At 43.1% G+C, this 18,765-nt stretch overlaps 2 long non-coding RNA genes across 2 annotated transcripts; one reads left to right on the plus strand and one right to left on the minus strand.

Moving 5' to 3' along the window:
- Nucleotides 1–685: 685 nt before the first annotated feature.
- Nucleotides 686–15,013, minus strand: LOC309354010. The gene is made up of 3 exons (XR_014162149.1): nucleotides 14,999–15,013; nucleotides 4,362–4,765; nucleotides 686–861 (listed from the first exon to the last, which is right to left on the minus strand). It is a non-coding gene; the product is annotated as an uncharacterized lncRNA (long non-coding RNA).
- LOC309354016 lies at nucleotides 4,691–17,939 on the plus strand. Its single transcript, XR_014162150.1, has 4 exons — nucleotides 4,691–4,783; nucleotides 4,871–5,033; nucleotides 9,872–9,955; nucleotides 16,588–17,939. It is a non-coding gene; the product is annotated as an uncharacterized lncRNA (long non-coding RNA).
- Nucleotides 17,940–18,765: the final 826 nt, after the last annotated feature.

Raw genomic sequence — 18,765 nt, forward strand, 5'->3', positions numbered from 1 at the left:
GTTGGGATTCCCCTCTTGCTCATACAGCATTGGTCATGACTGTCTGTTGGAACCAATGAAACTAGTGGTTGTGACTAACTCAAGATTCATAACTTTCGGTGGGACAATAGCCCTCCTCAAGTGTTCTGATACTATGTTAACAAAACATGAGAGGCAGGGTTGTTAGTTTTAGGGATGTGTGGATCTGCCAGTTTTGGTTTCTCTCAGTTTCTAATTTTCCCACTCTTCACTTCTTCACATTTCCACTACAGTTTGCCAACTTTTAAAAAAAGTTATCCTGAAAATTCAGCAGCATTTTAGTGTGAAGATCTCTTATTATAACCATGTTTGTCCATAATTTGTATGCCTAATATATACATTTCTACAAACAGTTTCCCATAATAGAACACAGTTTGCATGTTATTTTTGCTAATAAATGCATTCTTCACGCACACACTTTACTTGGCTGGAGAACTGCATTGCAAAATTCTAAGTGTAAATTTAAACGATGGCTGTGTTATGGTTTGTGCATTATTTCAGAAACTGCGAGTTAGGTAAATTTGGAGATTGTGGCTTTAATTATGGCATGGATCTGTCAAAACGCCATAAAACAGCTCCACTGGGTGAGAGCAGGCACATGACTCCTAAAATCACTTACAAAGATAAGGAAAAGACTTATAAGTAACACATAAAGATGCTGCAGAAATTCCAGCCCAGGTAGGTTTAATTGGAAACGTTTTCTAACATTTCCTGACCCTGTACGCTGATGACTTGTTTGGAGAAAGATGTCAGTTCTGCTCAGTCAGTGATTACATTGCTAGGACTCCTTTGTTCCAAACTGGTCCAGTTAGTATAGCACACACCTCCTGTAGTGGTGACGGCCTTGAAGGCAAGAAAGAACAATGAGAAACGTCAGTACATTCATGGTCCTGATCCACCATTCTTTTTTTTTTCCAAAGGAAAAAAAAACAGCCCATTTTAATTTGCAGAGTCTTCTCAGTAGTGGCCTCTTCCTTATGGAACTCTCCCCCAAGATGACACTCTCAATAACAGGATTTAAGAAAGCTTTGACAACCAACCAACTTCTCATCACTTTCAACTTAGTTTATTAATCATGCTGCCATTTTGTTGGTGTTTTATTGCTGCGGAGATACCAGCAGAATTTTATTTTAATTAGTTCTATTTTTCTAGGAGAAGAGGTGCCAGAACTCAACATGAATGCCTCTCTTGTTCTCTTATAATGGCAATGGTGCCCACCTGAGAGGTACTGGTACTGAATTCCAGTGAGTTCTGATTGAACAAAAAACCCACCCCTGATTTTAATGTATTTTTGGTCTCTTACATTTTTTAAAATTTTGAAATTCCCCTGCTTGTCTTGATATGATCAGAATGCACCCTGGTCCTACATGCATTAGTTACATTTTGACTGGGCTGCTGCCGTGCATCTTATGTGGGTCTGCCTTTGAAAACCACTGGGAAACATCAGTTGGCGCAGGATGCATCTGCTGGGGCAAAGCGTTGGGATCACAGGATTTTCTGGACTGCACTGACTGCCAGTTCGTTTCTGGGTGCAATTCAAAGTGCTGGTTCTGGCCTCTGGAAAGCTTGGGACCAAGGTACTAAAAGAACCATCTCTTCCTATGTGAATGTGCCTTAAGATCATCTGCTGCACCCTTCTTGCATGTGTTGCTGCCTTCTGAGGTACATATGGTGGTGGCACAAGCGAGGGCTTTCTCTGTGGTAGCATCCCACCTAAGAGGAGTTCTGCTGGCAACAGAATATATTTCTTTTTAAATAATATCTCGGATCTGTATTTTTGCTTCATATAACTGGCTAATTGTTGGTATTGGCTCTTTTGACTCCTTGTTCCATGATGTTGCTTTTAGTCAGAAAACCATGTTTTTTATGATGACTTATTCTTATTTTTGTGTTCCTGTTTATATTTTGATAAAGCCATTTTGAATAACTTTTCTTGGAGGGGAAAAGTGGAGCATTTTTTAAAAATGTAAATCAATAAAATAAAGACGACTTTATTTTATTTCTATGCTTATCTCTTATTAGCTACGTTGGGTGGACCTAATTAAGAAAGACAGCATATAAATATATAAATAAAATAAACATCCATATTGCAATGCTCATAAAGTGATCCTTCATTCCTTCCTCCCTCCCTTCCATAACATGATCAGGAGACAGGTAACAGCAATTTTAGCAAAAATGCATGTTTTGTCACTGAAAGCTTTATAGTTTAACTACAATTTAAGTAGTTAAAGAGCATGGATGTAAGAAATCTGTATCAAGAACTTATCAAATCAAATGCTTCATTTGTAGTTGCTGGTGATTTCTTTTTATGGTCATATCTAGATTTTATTTTTACACTCAGCAACCTGATTTACCACACGTTTAAGTGAACATGTCAAAGCTGTCACCACACAACTCCTCCAGCACAATCTCAACTCAACAGACATACAGTATACTGAGGCCTGTGGTGGAATCCAAAACCTCATCCTAGTGCTCCCCTACTAATGGAGTAGAAGGGGAGGCAACTTAGATGGTGAGGAGAAGCTCCAGAACAGATTTTTATGGGCTCCAGGGGCTAGAGGAAGGAAGGGGAAATGGCAAAAATCACCACCCCTCTTTCACCATTAGTGGGTGTCTCCTAGTGAATCAAAACTATATGCCCAAGGGTACCAATTGGATAAATTGGTAGAATGGACTGTGTCACTTTGTGTTGTGGGGATGGACAGTGCCATAACCAGAAGAGGTGTATGTGCATCATTTTGTATTTACGCACTGAAATCCTGCAACCTGGGGAAGCTGAGCATGGGAAAGAGCAGCCCTTTGTACGAAGCACTCTTCTAGTCACTTCTATCACACCTCCATGTTTTGCACATCACTGTCATACAAAGCAAACATTCGAGCAATTCTTAAAGAGGTAAAATGGTGGCAAGAAACCCTCAGCTGTGCAGATCTTACATTTCCCTCTGTGTTTGGGCTCCACCAAGCCCATTGTCACCAGTGACGGGCTCTGCTAGGACCTCAGGATTTGCACAATTACGCTGTGTGCTGGTGCCAGCTGGGTCACTTTTAGACATCTAACCATCTTAGCATCCTCCAGGCCCCCAAAACATGGGTACCTTTAGCAGCAGTAGGAGTGTAGCCAAGCCCCAGAAGGCAATGCATGAGGAAGTTGCTGGGTGCCCTAGAACAGCCTCACTAAACTTGCTGCCTTCCAGATTTTGATGTTATTTCAGTGGCTACAGCTTGCATGTACCAGGTTTGTGAAGGCTGAGCTAAGGCAGCCTAGCAAGATCATGTGTGACTAACCCTGAGGAGGAGAGGGAAGCTACATTGGCTCCTGAGCAAAATGAACCATGGAACCTCCTTTAATAATGGGAATGATCAGCTTGTTTGTTTGTTTGTTTGTTTCAGTTAATAAACAAGCCGATAACACACACAAACATACACACAGATTTCACACAGAAACTTTTTTTCCAGGAGGCAACAAGGGGCTGCCCACTGCAAACCCCATAGGTGTACAGGAATGTCACAGCTAACACCCCCCCCCCAAAAAAAACTATTATGTGTCTGCATAAGACTTTAGAACAGATGTATCTGCACAAAGATAAAAAAATGTCACTGAATTTCAAGCTAGTGGGCAGAAAGAGGGTGAAGAGCTAAGCAAATTTCACTTATTCCTTGTTTCCTCCCTAAATATTTGATTCTAACCCTATGAAGGTGCATATGTCACATGTAACACATTTCTTCTTTTCAGCTGAAACACTCTACTTGCAAGGGTAGCGAACATGGTATCCTCCAGAAGTGGTTGGGCTACAGCTAGGGGCGGAGGAAGGGGTGCGGTGGGGCCGGGTCGCCCCGGGTGTCACCACTGAGGGGGGTGGCAAAATGCCGGGCGGCACTCACCGCAGGGCCTGCAAACAGTTCACCCACCGCCACCCACCTCAGCTGTAGGGGGTGAGTGGGAGGAGGCAGGCAGACTCAGAGGCCTTGTGGAGCATCCTGCCCTGGCTCGCCCCACGGTCAGCTGGCCCCGCCCATGTGAGTGGCTGGCCCCCTTCCCTGGGTGCAGGGCATGCACGCTGCCCCAGGCACCCGATCGGCTTGCTCTGCCGCTGACTACAACTCCCATCATCCCAGATCATGGGCCATGCTGACTGCAATTGATAGGGGCTGGAGGTACCAGAGGGCACATAATTGGCTTACCCTTCCTTTACTGGTTGACAGAAGACCATTTGACATAAAGTCATCTCTTGGATTGAGAGTTGGCAGAGTTCTAAAGGAATGTGCATGTCATCAACATGTTGTTCCCTTCTAGACGGATACATACTGCAGTACAGAATGTAATATAACTACTAAATTATCACCTGTTCTCTTTTTGCCTCCACGACCGCCTTTTTTTGTCCTGCCTCTCTTCCTACCACGTCCTTTCCCTTTACGGCAACCACCTTTCTTGCTGCGATGTCTGTGATATCGTCGGAATCTTGACATCTTCTCCTTTTCTTACATCTGTGTGGCAGATTTCTGCTCCGGGTGGAGCAAGATGCCTTTCTAGATCAGCTGGTGATGATCTGCTTGGAGTGTTGCATTGAAGATAAGCTTGACTTGGGCCCACAAGTCACCCATCAATTATGACATATGAGTGACTCTGCCTGCAGTGCTACATCATAATGGCCCGTCTCATGGTACATCACTCCTTGTTTTCTGCAGCCTTAGAAATATTGGAGATGGCCACAGAATACCACCATTCTGCCTTCGGACTTGATATACCCTGGAAGGATAGATTAAAGTCTATGTCCTGTTCCTACTTTCTCTTTATTAGCCAGAAGGAAATGCATGGTCTTCACCAGTTATTTCTCACACCTGCCATTTGCAGTGTCCCATGCGAAGGCTGTGCACTGGATTCAGCTGAAGCCCAAATCAAACTGGGCTGATTTGTAGGAATCGAGGTTTCACTCAAGCCGGATGAGAACAGCCTTGGATCACCCCTGGACAGATCCAGCTGCTCAGAGCAGGCCAGGACATGAAATGGGAAGGAGGTAAGGAACGGTGAGAAGAAGGTTGGAAAGGAAGGGTGTGCAGGAAGAAGGAGAAGCTGCAGAGATCTGCTTTGCAAGCTCCTTGCCTGCAAAGCAGGCCCTTGCAAAGCAGCACCCAGCAGGACTGAATTCTCTACTCAATGACTCAATCCTGTAACAGGGCTGGTCAGCAGAGAATTCAACGTGTGCTGCTTTTTCCAAGTGCCTTCCCTGAAAGGAAGAGGATTGCAGAAAAGCACCCCACAGAACCCCTGTGATCTTGGTTGAGGTGGGGTGGAGATGCAGCACCTCCTCATTTTGTCCCTTCCCAACTGTATGTTTAATCTGCTTTTTATTTTTATTTTTTTAAAAAGCTAATTAAACTTTAGGCCTACCCCAAAACTGATCGAGGGCCAGATACAGAGTGTGGCTGGCATTTTCTGGGTTGTGGAGGCTGGTGGTGGCTGCACACAGCGCTTAACCCATGCTATTTTGGAGAAATGGATAAACTTCACCCAAAAGGCACATCACTGCTTCTAGCTCACTATCTGTAGTGAGCTAGACATTCTTCATTCTTCGACGCTATCTAGGAATTCTTATTTCGCCAAAATCAGGTTAATAGTCATAGGGACAATTAGGATGATGAACAATATTTCCCCTCCATCCAACCTTTCCAAGTTGAGTTTCCTGTTGAGTGTGATTGTCTTTCAGCAGTTTTCAGGTTTTAGGAGACTCTGTCTTCATATGAGTCTTCATGCCTTCATTTGCCTTACCTAATAGCCATTGGAAACGATATACCTAACCTCATAAATTTGAACTTTCTAAAACTAATATGTACTGTTGTCTTAAAATATTGTGCAAATGCTGTTTCAATTTTATTATATGTTGGAGTGGAGCTCCAAACATATCCTAACATGTTTTCTGCCAATAGACATCTTCTTAAGCAATGTTCATTAAGTGAGGATATTAAAAGAGCACCTTTAATAAACTTTCAACAATTGCTTGTTGAAAGTCTTGTGCTTTGCATGCCTCATTTGTTTGCAGAATCCTATGGGTTGGTCCACCTCCACAGATGAAGGAGAGAAGAATAGGAGCTACACCTGTGTTATTTCAACAATTTTATGTTGTATAAAATGTAGATTTCGACAAAAGTGGCTTAATGAAGCCAGAATGACTTTGATAGTCCCTTCTGGCACATCTTCTGTTAGGGAAATTATACTAATAGCACTAGGCGAGGAGAAGGTTGGTGAAGATGACTCATCCTTTTTCTCCTCTCTCTCCAGTCCAAGGGAGAGGCAAGTCTGAGTAAAAGGTAAAGGGACCCTTGACCATCAGGTCCAGTCGTGACCGACTCTGGGGTTGCAGCGCTCATCTCGCTTTATTGGCCAAGGGAGCCGGCGTACAGTTTCTGGGTCATGTGGCCAGCATGACTAAGCCGCTTCTGGTGAACCAAAGCAGTGCACGGAAACGCCGTTTACCTTCCCGCCGGAGCGGTACCTATTTATCTACTTGCACTTTGACGTGCTTTCGAACTGCTAGGTTGGCAGGAGCAGGGACCGAGCAATGGGAGCTCACCCCATCACGGGAATTTGAACCACCGACCTTCTGATCGGCAAGTCCTAGGCTCTGTGGTTTAACCCACAGCGCCACCCGCGTCAAAGCAATAGAAGCATTTGGGGGAAGACTGACTGCAGTTTCTGGAGAGAGACAAAGCTGAGCATTTGGAGCTCTGTAAGCTAACATTAGACTTCTGTGGAGATCAAATGCAGTTGCAGTTTATTTGGCTGCTATCCATTGCAATGTTTCGAGTTGTGTCTCCACCTATGCTCATCAATATGTATAACTGACAAGAAACACAAACATTACAAAACACCATGAGGCTCCAGTTATCATTTTCCAAAAACCCCCAAAACTTGGATAAGTGCTGGACCCCCTGGAACTGCCCGCCGCTCTGAGAAATGGAGTGAGTGTAACAATACAAATACTAAGTAAATAGGCTCCATGATGATGTGGTTTGTTGCATTCCCATTGGCTTCCCATAGATACACAAGAGTTTCTTTTCTGCCAAGAATTCTGAGATGTTTTCATTCCTAGAATCATTCCTTCTTTCTTGAAACTCAACAGAGGACTCACTTTGGTGGTATTAGGATACAGAGAAGGTCAACAACCATTTATTCATTCCCAGTGCTCTGTTAAACAAAATATGCCTTTGTCAGTTTAAGGGAGATGTTTCTTCTCTTAGTCAGGTAAATTGATCCTCGCATAAGTTGATCCATTAGAAATAAACCATGGGGAAATTAAATGATTTCTCCAATGGGGAGAATCATGTTTGTGCCCCTATTGCAATTTACAATCCATGCCTTAAAATATAATATCTAATTTGAATGCAGGCCTTCCTCTAAGGAGTTCAAGGTGACATTTAGCCATACAATAACCCTGTCAGGTGTGTTAGGCTGAGAGGAAGAAACCTTCTCCAACATAATCCTGTGAGTTTTAGTGAAAAATTGTCCAAAGAAATTGGAGTTGTGTGTGGATCGTGTTATTCTCTATAGTTTAGCCACTAAGTGGCAGTGGACTTAGTTGTACAGGTTGAGTCAGAGGTTTCTTGAGCAGTTCTGTTCTTATATAAGGACACAATAAAGCTTTTGTTTAGCTGCCTGCTTGGTGTGCATCCTCTGTGCCTTCCATGACAGTGTAAAAGACAGAGAGGTGGTTGAGCTTCTTAACTATGGTCACTGGTTGCCAATAACTGGTGTCTCATGTGATCTGTGACACTCATGTACTGCATGCCAGATAAGACTTCTGCTTGCTGAATGGTGGTAGATTGGAGATGCAATACTTCATACTTAATGGAGAGTAAGCCGAGTTGTTTATAACTTTGTGCTTCTACCACATTGATGTGGCATTTCTGATAACAAGAGTCTCTGGTTAGCTTTTAGCAGGTTGCTAAGGGACCATGAGCATCTCACACTTGATTTTTATATAAAAGGGACTTTATTTTTAGGTTTTTCATGCAATGTTGATTTGATTGCATCAGAGGAAAAGGAAAGGCATCAGCAATAACAGAGGATAAGGAGTTCAGAGCTATTTTTATCTGGGAGAGTTAACTTTGCTACTTCCTCACATTGGCCAATTTATCAAGATGACCTATACAAACCATTGCAGGCAGCAGTTAATTCTTATCAAGAAGAAAACCATCTTGCTGATGACTGTGGAATACAACAAATGAGGAATAAAGGAGATACTAGATAACTCAAGCTGTATCCTGCTGAATCCCTCAACCTTCCCCCTTATAATTAAGTCATATTAATTCCCTCTTCTGCAGTTAGAATTTAGGATTTTGTTGTATTTATGAATGTGGACATATATGGAGTTGTGGCACCTTAATTCATGCATTTGTAACCGCAGGTTTCCATACAATTTTTGTTACACAGGGTCTTTAAACATGGGTCTTTAAATGACATGCATGGAAGCAGAAGGTCTCTAAAGTAGAATTCGGGTGATAGTACAGTTCCTGCTCTGTGGGGACTCACAAAAACCTATTCTGGATTGGGAATTAGAACTTCCTAAAAGGGTCGGCTTCATACTTTTGGCCAATTGTGTAGGTTGCATAATCAGTGAGGTGCAAAAGTAAGTTGTGAACTCGAATGCTCTCCCCTGCAAATGGGTGGAGCCTCTAGCTACTACAGCTGCTAGTTTGTAATCACACCTATACCTGTTCCTCAGCTTGTGCCCTATATAATATCAAGGGTGATATCCAACTAATACATCCCATCAGCACATACATTTCCACTCGTGCAATGCAACTTCTCCCGTCCTCTCCCTAAGCACCACTTAAATCTGTTCCAGGGGTTCCTTTAAGCCTCCTGAGCAGATATTGGGGGGTATTCAGGAGAGGGGGAAGGTTCTATTTCTCAAGTGGAAATCCTTGCAATGATAGGAAACAGAAGTTGGATTGTGGAGCAGGTAGTTGTGGTTTCAGGGGAACAGCTTTGGGACCCATGCCAGGCCTAATTGGGCCTTTGAACTGAAAGTTCCCCACCACTGCTCTAGCAGGAACAAGAAATTGTGCTAGAGAAAATGAGGAGCAGACAGTCCCATGAATGGTGCCTTCTTATGTAGACCCGGGTTCATTCTAGTGGTTGTATGCATGATGGCTGTTAGGAGCCCCTGGAGTGAGAACAGCTGGTTTTGGTTCTGTGTGCAGTGGATCCATCTGGTAAACTATCAGACCTGCAGCTTGGAACCTGCAGCTTGGCAGTGAAGCAAGCTCCAGCTTTGGGTTGTTTTCCTATCCACTGGACTCTCCCGGACAGGGAAGGCTACAAAAGGGTTTCTGTTTAGGCTAGGATTGCCTGAGCAAGACGTCATCCTGGCTCTCGTGAGCTTCTGTGCATTCCTCCTAACCTTGATTCCTTGGTCCTGATTCCTGGCCTTGGTCTGTGACTCTGGCTCCTAGCTTGAGCTTTTGGTCCTGACCTTTGATTTCCTAACTTGGCTTCTGGCACATGTCCGATAGCCAACTACAGCTCAGCTTTGTAAAAAACTCTCACCAACTGCATGTAAAACTTGTCTTATTGGGCAAAGTATGAACCATTCCTGGGAAGATACATTTAGATGGAATAGCAGGTGAATGGGTGGAGATCATGAGCTTTGTCTAGACATCTTCCCTCTAACTACTGGTTCAAATTAGGTCTTTTTAATCAGTCCAGCACTGTCATTACATGTTTCCACAGAAGCATACTGAGCACAGAATAGGTAATTTGACCTCTACATTCTGGAATTTGATATTCAGTATTCCAGGAGTTTGACTGTTGTTAAATTCAATTAACTTCACTTTTTCTTCCCCGCCATCACAGCTGCTCTGAAGACTGTTGACAAAGTGCTTGAACACTCTGTAAAACACCTTGAGATGTGTTGATACAAAGTCAGCTGGATAGAAGGTGAAGTTGGTTGATGTTATTTATGCGTGTTTCATTATGTTCCATGCAAATCATAAGCTGCCCAGAGCTGCCTACACAAATTGAAATATATTCATGGCAAGCACTGAGTTCTTTCATTTGCAAAACAAACCCACAAATTCCATTATGCATATCAGAAAATAGAACATCCAGTTTTAGTCAGATAATACAAGCTGTATTGAAAATAGCATCTATGAGAGAGAGGGTACAATCAGACGGTGTAGCCTTATAGTGGTATTTTTGCATTTATTTTTCCAGACAGCTTGTCAAACTGTTCCTACTACTTCTTTTTATTCCACTTATTTCCCCCAAGAGTCATGGTTATTTTCATTCATGTCAGCAGGCATGCTCTCTCTATATGATGTGACTTTGCAGTCTTTTCTCCTCCTCTACATGGTCTCCTCTGAAGTCTTCTCACCATCACTATTTCTAATATGCTTGTTTTGGGCTACTAGAGGCAGGCATGCCAAGTTGGGCCCCACATGAGGGGGCTGTCATGTGTGCATCACACGTGCAACACACCATTCCCCGTTGGGCCACACCTACTGGGAAGCTCTCCAAGCTTCCCACCCAGCACAATGGCACTCACCCGATGCAACAGGGGATAGCAGCCCTCTCAATATTGGGGGGCTCCACCCCCGCCTCAAAATATTGAAGGGGCTGAAGCCCCTTGCACCCCATATACCCATCACACCTGACTGGAGGACAGTCATGTTCTGAGCTGACAGGTAATTGGTTTGATAAGCAATGCACAAGAACAGCATACCTAACTGTCCCATGTTCCAATGGTGTGGAAGGAGCCTCGATACTCTGAAACCTCAGAATTCTAGAAAGAAAGAAAAAACACCTAGCAGAAATGTCAACAAATCGCAAATAAGAGAGAGCAAGAGATACAGAGACAGAGAGTCGGGGCTGCCTAGTTAGAGAGGAACTCAAGTGGACCACAAGAAACCCAAACAGAATTCTGTGTGTGAGCTATGGATGCATAGCACCAGTTAAGTGCAAAATAGAGAAGCGACAGGCATCAGTCTATTCCATCACCATTTGTATCCAGCTGAATCACAAGGAGACTGCTTGCTGGAAGACAATGGTAACAGAGATACCACCCACCTCATTTTGATAGGGTGCTGGAAACTCTTTTGGGGAGCTACAACAAGAAACATGCCTTCCTCCACTGTCAATGTTGCTGCCAGCATTCTCTCAGCTATCCTTATACTAGTATCAACAGGAGGGATGTGTGCCTTTGGACAGCTGAATTTCTGATATCACAAGTGAACCCAGTGCCCTTAAGCAAGATGCAGAACTTCCCAGCAGGCCCCTTGGCTATGCTCAAATTACTGGGCTGCTGATACTGCAAACCATCCTCCTTCTCTATGGACTGTGACCAAAGAAAGTATGGACTGTGAAGAGAAAGTATGTCTCAATGCTTAATCTCCTATGAAAGCAGTAGTGCTTGGGAAATGGGACAAATATGGGACAAATATGTGGATTAGAACTTAATTACCCATCAGATTCTCTGGATTTTGTGATACAGTTCTTGGCTCAAGAAATGGAACAAAATGAGTTTTTAAATGCATATTTTTATGATAAAATATTTAAGTGCAATTTTTGTTATAAATAGGGATTTAATGGTAGATTTTTGTGTCCCTCATCCCATTTACCCCAGTGACTGCAGCAAAGCTGCTGTGGGTGGGACCATTTAAAGCTCAGCATGCATATACTATACCCCTTGTGGTGGCTAAAATTCTTCCGTCTTTTAATTGCTGCTTTTCAAGCACTACAGATTTAAAATGAAAGACAGGCATATTATGTATAATATTAATGTCATTGCTGGTTTGGCCCTTAGACTGTTGGGTGTACCTCTTTTGGATGAGTGTGGTTGAGAATCCCCCATATCTACAATATTCCTTTTTTTAAACAAATCAGGAAATACAGACTAAATGGTTTTCTCCCCTCTGTTTAAGTGAACAATATTATAGCTTCTCATTCCCTGGAATACATCAGACTCCACTAACAATCCACCCATTTGTTCAGCAGAATTTAATGTCCTTGACTGAACAAATACTGCATTGGCTCGATCATCTAAAGTGGTACCCATAAAAGTCTTGGCAAGGGTTTCTCATTCATATATATATATATATATATATATATATATATATATATATATATATTCTGTAAATTACAGTTTGTGCAGTGGAGTCTCCCTAATCGGACTTCAACAGAACTTTGTTTTATTGTGGAGGAGAGGAGAAAAGCAAAAAGGGCAGGGAGTTATGGCTGTGCATGTCTAATGCAGATCTGGAGTCAGTAGTACTAGCTAGGACCAGGTGCTATTATACCAGTTGCTTAATTTAGGCCGCTTTACAGATGTACAGTATTTGGAGAACTGTAATCATATGTTTTCATGTAATCAGCAATTCCCAGAGTTGCCTGGGAAAACGGATTGACTGCTAAACCCCGCTGAGAATTGTAGCTCTCAGAGGGTTACTGTGGTCTCCTTACAAATCTCAGCACCTTTAACAAACTACAGTTCTTGGCATTCTTTGGAAGAAGTCTGTGACTGTTTAAAATAGTGTGACACTGCTTTAAATGTATAGTTTAGATGTGGCCTCAGAGACAAAGCACTTCTGATGCTGGATGTTTAATTTCGCCATTGTGACTAGTACCCATTGATAGCCTTATTCTCCATGTCTAATCCTCCCTGAAACGAGTGTAAAAAAATGTAGTATAAACTCTGACAACTGGGAAACACTGGCCTGTGAGTGCTCCAGTTGGAGAACAGCCTTTACCAAAGGTGTCATGGGCTTTGAAGACACTCGAACTCAGCACGCAAGGGAGAAACGTGCTAAGAGGAAGGCACGCTTGGCAAATCCACACCGTGATCAACTCCCGCCTGGAAACCAATGTCCCCACTGTGGAAGGACGTATGGATCCAAAATTGGCCTCCACAGTCACTTACGGACTCATTGTTAAAACCAGGTTTATGGAAGACAATCTTACTCGGCTACGAGTGATCGCCAAAGAAAAAGATTGGTTAATGGAATATTGGTTAATGTATTGATCTTGAGAAGTCACCCAGTGCTATACCAGCTGCACTGGCTCCCGGTGAAGTACAGGATCAGGTTTAAGGTGCTCGTTTTAACCTTTAAAGCCCTATACGGCCTAGGACCCTCATACCTACGGGACCGCCTCTCCTGGTATGTCCCATGGAGGACCTTACGGTCTGCAAATAAAAACATCTTGGAGGTTAGGCTGGCCTCAATCAGAGCCAGGGCTTTTTTGGCCGTGGCCCCAATCTGGTGGCATGCTCTGTCATAAGAGACTAGGACCTTGAGTGACTTGACATCTTTCCGCAGTGCCTGCAAGACAGAGCTGTTCCACCAGGCCTTTGGCCAAGGCACAGTCTGACCCCCCCCCCTCTCTCCTTCTGTGATTTTCATAGAACTCTAGCCCAATGGTTGCCATTAATTTGATTCTGAATTGATTTTCGAATGTATTTTAATTAATTGATTGCGATTTTATGTAAACTGTGCTGTTTTTATTGTTGTTAGCCGCCCTGAGCCCGGCTTTGGCTGGGGAGAGGGGGGTTATAAATAAAATTTTATTATTTATTATTCTCTCTGTGTGTAGCTAAGTAGCAAAGCAAATGATGAGCGATTTGAAAAGGATGGTTGTTTGTGGACTCTAAATTTGGATAAGCTTTAATTAGGCCCAGGAATCTCAGCCGATTCTGACTTCCAGCAATCAGACCTGGAAGAATGCACAAGCTGGAAGGAAGCTCCTCCATCAACGACACATAGGAGAAATCTGATCATGTAACACCTTGAGCTTAGCCACTCTGCTGTGTTTCCACCCACAACCGCTATTAACAAACGTGTTTTAAAACCCTTCTAGCACTGATGATGACATATGGGGAATAAGAGGAATAATTAGGACCAGAAACACAAAATTCTGTTGGCCCAAGCAAGGAAAACAAGAAAATAAACATGATGACCTAATGGGGGGGGCAAGTAAAACAGGAAGGTACCTGCCTTTGGGCTCTGTGAAAATTAATATTAGGGTAGTGGGAGGGCTTTTGCCACAAACTTCCCTTGTTAGACCTACTCCCAGAAGTGGCTCTCTTGGTGGGATGGGGCCACTACTACACTAGCTTCCTAGCAGGTGGTCACTGTTGCTCAACCAGAGAGTGAGAGATGAGGTGGCATGGAGGTCAGTGTGGTGCAAACATACTGGCAGAGCTAATCAGTACTCCTGCTCTATGGTGCTAATCTCCCTGCTGCCTCGCCGCTCTGCCTCCCAGTATGCAGTAGCGACATACCTAGCAAGCTGCTTCTCTCTGTTCTATTCTGAGCCTCTTGGCAATCTCTAGAGCTACTTCACTTTAGGAGAATATTGTCTTGATGCTTGCCTTCATCGGGATGGATCTTCAGCAGGTGGAAATCCTTATGACTTAACTTGGTCCACAGGATTAGGGCAAAGCTGGAGGTTACGCTAAATGTGCACTGGATGCTTGAAAATTGTAGCTGCACATAGGGTTGGGTGGGTGAGAATATTTCTGGCCCTTGTCAATTTTGCATAAATTCATTCAAAGAATCAGAGAATCGGAGAGCAGGAAAGGGCCATAGATCCTTTCCATTCCATTTCTGCATTCAGAAACTCTGGGTGCACATTTCAATTTACATATATTATTTTATCACAAAACTGAGATGACATACATTTTCTGCCTTGGCTGCAGATTTATACTATTTATAGAGGTTTTTGAGTATTAAGAGGCTCAGAAATGCTTTTTAAATAAACAAACGCAGCATCTTTTCACAAAACACTGTTTAAACACACAGTTGACTTTGATGTATTTTATCTAAAAATTGTTTATTCTAAAAATAACAATTTATAATGTATTTTTGGTATGCTTTTTCTGAGCCAAGTGTTGTATTGCAAAATTTGAAAAAAGTTTAAAATCTGAAGGATAAATTCTGTTTTGATTCTTACCTTAGCCTAGAAGGTACAGATTGGATTGGTTCATACCTGAAGTCAAAGAAATCTTATTCCTCGAGCATCCCTGAATGTACACTTAGTTCTCATTTCCCTCTCTGCAACATCTAGAAGAACCTAACTTGGGTGTGACCACAAGGACATTTGGCTTTCCTTCCTTTGAGCAACAAATTCCCTAATGCCATATCACTGTCTACTTTTGGAGGTCCTCCTCAATTTTCAAAGCAATTTGACATGGGAAAAGGGATTCTGCTGATTAAAAAACACTAGCCCAATGTTCTCTTGAGTATGCGGAACTCACTGAGCAGCAGTAATAGCCAATGTAATAGCCAATGATACGGAATGGGGGGGAATAATGGGTGACCTCATGACCTCATGACATGAGTAAGTTCTACTGCAGGAGTGAAAAGTTGCAGCTCCCCAGAGGTTTTTGGATTGTAGCACCTGTCCACTCTAACCATTGTCCCCACTGGCTGGGGGCTGTTGGGAATTGGAAATCTAACAAGACAGTTAAAAACTAGCATAAAATGTATGCAATCTAGTAGAAAAAGTGTCCCTATTATAAAGTCCCGAGCAAAAGTGCCAGCTTGGCCCCACAACTGTGGGTGCCATGGGCCATGGGTGCCATGCAGTGTGCATGGCCCTGGCCCTGAAATTTGTGGGTGCCTGGCCCCTTCATGGGGAATTTTGTGGGTGCTCATGGCCCCAGGGAGTTGACATCTATGGTCCTGAGTCAGGAATGCACCTAAAAGGTTTCAGAGGAGAAATCCAAGGGTCATGACCAGAGATGTGCTGGAGCAGAGGCAAAAAATTAATGTATCCCACCAGGAAACAGAACTGAGAGTAATAATGGGTCTGGGTCAAGAATTCAAATCAAAGTCACAGAAGCCTGAACCAGAGTTTTAAGGTAACCTTTATGCATGCTTGGGAACAAGAGAGGGGATAAGGAAGGTGGGCAGACTGAGTACGCCTCATACACCCAAAACATATTTAAATCATGCTGTCACCCACCCCCAAAAAATGAATCCTGGGAAATATAGTGCTGGGAATGCTAGTTATGTGGGGGGTAAACTACAGTTCCACTGTAGTTATTCATCCCAGATAGCTCTCTTATCCTACTGAGTATATAGGGGATAACATAAAAAGATGAGGATTTTTGAAATAGTCCCAGCCAGGCCATCTTGGGAGCAAGTGATTTGAGATAATCTCACAATCACAAAGCACAGGATCTATGAAATCTCATGACTGTAAACTTTTATTCCTTCTGAATATACAGAAAGGAAAAGTATAAAAAGGGAGACAGGCCATCTGGGAAAAACCAGTATTCTCTGAGCCTTTTTCTGGGAAACATCACATCGAAAATTGGCAATGTTTCAGCAACAGGAGATGAGGAAAGAGGGATTCTGAAGACTTGAATCACGATGACACATATGCAACACGAGGGGGGAAATATTTTCATACTGATTCATCTCTGAAAGAAATATCACTATCTACATTTCTTATCTCAGCAAAAGTAAACAAAGAATATAAGTGATTAAGCCTGGGATGGGCTTTAGTGCTCTGATTTTAAACATTAATTTAACAGGGTATAACTGACATCTTGTCCGTTTGTTCTTTTGCAGAACCACTTCTGTATTTTTCACAGCTATCCAATAGGCAGAAACTCAAAGGACACAGCTTTCCCTAGTATGGAGATGCAGTGATGGTGAGAATGGGGGGGGGGCAATGAGCTCCATCTGTTAATTTCTGCCTCTTGTGATGGGCACAGTGGTTTAGGGTTACAGAGAATGGAGGCACAAGCCATCCAATTAATGGCTACAACCAAGGCAAGCAAATGGTTCAGAACTGTGCAAATGTGTCCAAACCGTGAGAGCTGCATTTGATTTGCATCTTTCACTCATTTGTATACAGACACACAAAGACACTTGGCATAATCCTACACACTTGCCATTGTTAGACACATACCTCATCCTTCCTCTCCCCTGATCACACTGTCTCCTTCCCTGGTTGGGGCAGATCAGGTGAAGAGGCAGTGATGTTCACTTCCATCATGGCACCCTGGGCACAGAGATTTAAACCTCCCTGCCCAGCATGCTGTGACAAGGGATAAAAATGACCCATCCTGGTTCAGAGACAAGGGGTGAGGAGGAGTATGACCTGAGGGGGTGTGTGTGTGTGTGTGTGCACGCAATGGGAATAGTGCCAGGGTGTGTGTGGATGGAGAGACCTGCTGAGTGGGCTACAGGTCCCCCCCCCACTTTCCAAAACAGCACTGGGTAGGACTTATATAATCAGAAACTAATCACAGCATTTTACCACTAGGGCAATCCAATGCAAACTTCAGGCTGCACGTTTGAGCATATCATCTTAAAACTTATTTTCTCCCACCATAGATGCTTTTTAGATTCTTCACAGGCTCTGAAAGACACTCCTGAAACATAAATATCTGCACACGCACAGACACTCCCTCCCCCAATATAAGATTCTAATCATACTAATAATTAAATAAGCCATTCCACTGCAGAGAAGACTCCTTCAGAGATTACCCAAAGAGATAAGCAATTGTTGATTCAGATGAAGTACCACTGCCGGATCCAATGTCTCTCGGTCACAGAGTCCGTGTATGAGATGAATCCGATAAGGCAGAATTGATTCCACAGGCAGAGGCGAGAGCCAACATCCTAGAGCACTGCAACGGAAATGCTGACATTTATGAACTCAGGCATTCATAAATAAAGCATCTTACAGCCATGGTGAAGGAAGGAAAGCAAGAAGGAAAGAGAAGAAAGATAAAATTCACAGAATGGAAAATCCATTAAGGCTTGCCTGTGACAATCCTATATCAGATAGGGGAAGAGTGAAATGTAAGACGTCCATTAAGTCAAAGATGCTCTCAATTCTCTGCATTTTTCTACTGGGCTGGAATTTCACTTGGAATCAACTTAGAGTCATAAATAAAAATGATAGTTGCTGTGACTCGTCTTTGTACACTCCCTCCCCCAATCTTGACGCACAACCCAACGTTGTGCAATGAACACACTACTTGAATGGGACTCAGGAGATTGGCTCCAAATCCAAAAAAAAAATCTTGTAGGGATCTTGTGCTAATGACACAAGCAGAAATGCAGCAGGTGACACTTCCCTGTCATTGAATCTCTGTGACTGGTAAAGCTTCACCTGCAAGCTATCTTGCTAAAGTGCCATCTCAAATAGCAGCAGCCCTACCAAGAATGAAAAGGAACAACAGAGCTTTACTGATGGATTCACCAGAGGCTTTGGACAGTGCCTCAGCCTTATTTTCCCCCAGTCTATAAAATGGGTAGAGCAGTGAAATATCTGCTCTGTTGCTATAAAGCAAAATATGGCATGGGGATGTTGTTGCCTGAATGTTCTAAGCCAGGGGTGTCCAACTTCCAAGAGACTGATCTACTCATTGGATTGACCAAAGTTGTTGAGCTTTGGGGGGGGGGGGAATGGAGATCATGCAATCGACCAGGGACAGCCCACGATCAACCAGTAGATCTTGATCGACCAGTTGGACAGGTCTGTTCTAAGATATGCCTGGGTCTTTATGGGGGGAGCCATTGTTTGGAGGTCAGCATAGTCTTAATGTCAGTATCTACCTATTTGAAACACACCCTGGAGTTGAGGAGGAAAAGCATGAAAATACTGTAGGTGGATCTATGATTCTCCCCTTCATATCATGGCCTCATCAATCATTCCCAAGTCAGTTTCCATGGGAACTGAGGAACTGAGGAACTTTGAATCTGCGTTCCCAAAAGGGCATCTTTCCATCCACA

The sequence above is a fragment of the Podarcis melisellensis genome, assembly GCF_964234715.1.
Source record: "Podarcis melisellensis genome assembly, chromosome: 1".
In the NCBI taxonomy this organism is placed as follows: domain Eukaryota; kingdom Metazoa; phylum Chordata; class Lepidosauria; order Squamata; family Lacertidae; genus Podarcis; species Podarcis melisellensis.